Genomic DNA, 3,212 nt, shown 5'->3' on the forward strand with positions numbered 1-3,212 from the left:
TTCTTCTGCTGTTTTTGATTCCGTTTTTGATTTTTTTGTTTGTTTTGTGACTCCACATGATCATGAACCTATAAAGACATATAACTAAGAAAAATATAGTTAGATAAATAAAAATTGGGTTGCCTCCCAACAAGCGCTTCTTTAATGTCAATAGCTTGACAGTGGGCTCTCATGGAGCCTCACAGATGTTCAGAGCATTGTTGAAACTTTCCAACACCAAACTTAGAGTTTGGATATGGGAGTTCAACACCAAACTTAGAGTTTGGTTGTGGCCTCCCAACACCAAACTTAGAGTTTGACTGTGGGGGCTCTGGTTGACTTTGCTTTGAGAGAAGCTTTTCATGCTTCCTCTCCATGATTGCAGAGGGAGATCCTTGAGTTTTAGACACAAGGGAGTCCTCATTCCATTGAAGGACTATTTCACCTCTGTCAACATCAATCACAGCTCTTGCTGTGGCCAGGAAAGGTCTTCCTAGGATGATGGATTCATCCTCTTCCTTTCCAGTATCCAGCACTATGAAATCAGCAGGGATGTAAAGGCCTTCAACCTTTACTAACACGTCCTCTACTTGTCCATAAGCCTGTTTTCTTGAATTATCTACCATCTCTAATGAGATTCTAGCAGCTTGCACCCTATAGATTCCCAGTTTCTCTATTACAGAGAGGGGCATGAGGTTTATTCCTGAACCAAGGTCACACAGAGCCTTAAAGATCATGGTGCCTATGGTACAGGGTATTATGAACTTTCCAGGATCCTGTCTCTTCTGAGGCAATGTCAGTTGATCCAGATCACTTAGTTCATTGATGAACAAGGGAGGTTCAACTTTCCAAGTATCAATGCCAAATAATTTGGCATTCAGCTTCATGATTGCACCAAGAAACTTGGCAATTTGCTCTTCAGTAACATCCTCATTCTCTTCAGAAGAGGAATACTCATCAGAGCTCATGAAGGGCATAAGGAGGTTCAATGGAATCTCTATGGTCTCTAGATGAGCCTCAGAGTCCTTTGGTTCCTCAGAGGGAAGCTCCTTATTGATCACTGGACGTCCCAGGAGGTCTTCCTCCTTGGGATTCACGTCCTCTCCTCTCCTCACAGGTTCGGCCATGGTGCTTATGTCAATGGCCTTGCACTCTCCTTTTGGGTTCTCTTCTGTATTGCTTGGGAGAGTACTAGGAGGGATTTCAGTGATCCTTTTACTCAGCTAGCCCACTTGTGCTTCCAGATTTCTAATGGAAGACCTCGTTTCATTCATGAAACTCACAGTGGCCTTGGATAGATCAGAGACTAGATTTGCTAAATTAGAAGCATTTTGTTCAGAGTTCTCTGTCTGTTGCTGAGTGGATGATGGAAAAGGTTTATTATTGTTAAACCTGTTTCTTCCACCATTATTAAAGCCTTGTTGAGGCTTTTGATCCTTCCATGAGAAATTTGGATGATTTCTCCATGATGAGTTATAGGTGTTTCCATAAGGTTCACCTAAGTAATTCACCTCTGCTATTGCAGGGTTCTCAGGATCATAAGCTTCTTCTGCATAAGAAGCCTCTTAAGTACTGTTGGATGCAGCTTGCATTCCATGCAGACTCTGAGAGATCATATTGACTTGCTGAGTCAATATTTTATTCTGAGCCAATATGGCATTCAGAGTATCAACTTCAAGAATTCCCTTCTTCATAGGCGTCCCATTACTCACAGGATTCCTTTCAGAAGTGTACATGAACTGGTTATTAGCAACCATGTCAATGAGTTCTTGAGCTTCTGCAGGCGTTTTCTTTAGGTGAATGGATCCACCTGCAGAAGTGTCCAGTGACATTTTTGATAGCTCAGATAAACCATCATAGAATATATCCAGGATGGTCCATTCTGAAAGCATGTCAGAAGGACACTTTTTGGTCAACTGTTTGTATCTTTCCCAAGCTTCATAGAGAGATTCACCTTCTTTCTGTCTGAAGGTTTGAACATCAGCTCTAAGCTTGCTCAGCTTTTGAGGAGGAAAGTACTTGGCTAAGAAAGCTGTGACCAGCTTATCCCAAGAGTTCAGGCTGTCTTTGGGTTGAGAATCCAACCATAATCTAGCTCTGTCTCTTACAGTAAAAGGGAAAAGCATGAGCCTGTAGACTTCAGGATCTACTCCATTAGTCTTAACAGTATCACATATCTGCAAGAATTCAGTTAAGAACTGAAAAGGATCTTCAGATGGAAGTCCATGAAACTTGCAGTTCTGCTGCATCAGAGAAACTAATTGAGGTTTCAGCTCAAAGTTGTTTGCTCCAATGGCAGGAATGGAGATGCTTCTTCCATGTAAATTGGAATTAGGTGCAGTAAAGTCACCAAGCATCTTCCTTACATTATTATTATTTTCGGCTGCCATCTCCTCTTTCTGTTCGAAAATTTCTGAAAGGTTATCTCTGGATTGTTGTATTTTAGCTTCTCTTAATTTTTTCTTCAGAGTCCTTTCAGGTTCTGGATCTGCTTCCACAAGAATGTTCTTATCCTTGCTCCTGCTCATATGACAAAGAAGAAGGCACAGAAAAATAATATTAATAATAGAGATCCTTTATACCACACAGTATAGGGATCCCTGTGTGAGTAGAAGAAGAGGGGGAGACAAAGAATGTAATATAATGGAAGAAACACAACTGTGAGGAGGCTAGATATGTGAGATGAGATGTTAGGATATGAATGAATAAATAGAATGAGATGGGAGAGGGAGAATTTTCGAAAATATTTTTGAAAAAGAGTTAGTGATTTTCGAAAATGGTTTTTGAAAAATGTTAGTAATTTTCAAAAATTTTTGAAATCAAAAATAAAAAATAAAAATAATTAGTTAATTAAAAAGAAATTTTGAAAAAGAGGGAAGATATTTTCGAAAATTAGAGAGAGAGAGTTAGTTAGGTAGTTTTGAAAAAGTTAAGAAACAAACAAAAAGTTAGTTAGTTAGTTGAAACAAATTTTGAAAAGATAAGAAGTTAGGAAGTTAGAAAAGATATTTTGAAAAGATATTTTTGAAAAAGATAAGATAAGAAGATATTTTAGAAACTAATTTTGAAAAAGATTTGATTTTTAAAATCTCAATTAATGACTTGATTCATAAGAAATCACAAGATATGATTCTAGAACTTAAAGTTTGAATCTTTCTTAACAAGCAAGTAACAAACTTCAAATTTTTGAATCAAAACATTAATTGATTATGTTATTTTTGAAAATTTGATAT

At 37.9% G+C, this 3,212-nt stretch overlaps 1 non-coding gene across 1 annotated transcript; it reads left to right on the top strand.

Moving 5' to 3' along the window:
- Positions 1–1,865: 1,865 nt before the first annotated feature.
- LOC148576371 (small nucleolar RNA R71) lies at positions 1,866–1,973 on the top strand. The gene has a single exon (XR_015904155.1). It is a non-coding gene; the product is annotated as a small nucleolar RNA R71 (small nucleolar RNA).
- The last annotated feature ends 1,239 nt before the right edge of the window (positions 1,974–3,212 follow it).

The sequence above is a fragment of the Arachis ipaensis genome, chromosome B1 (genome assembly GCF_059453495.1).
Source record: "Arachis ipaensis isolate K30076 ecotype BB chromosome B1, ASM5945349v1, whole genome shotgun sequence".
Lineage (NCBI taxonomy): Eukaryota > Viridiplantae > Streptophyta > Magnoliopsida > Fabales > Fabaceae > Arachis > Arachis ipaensis.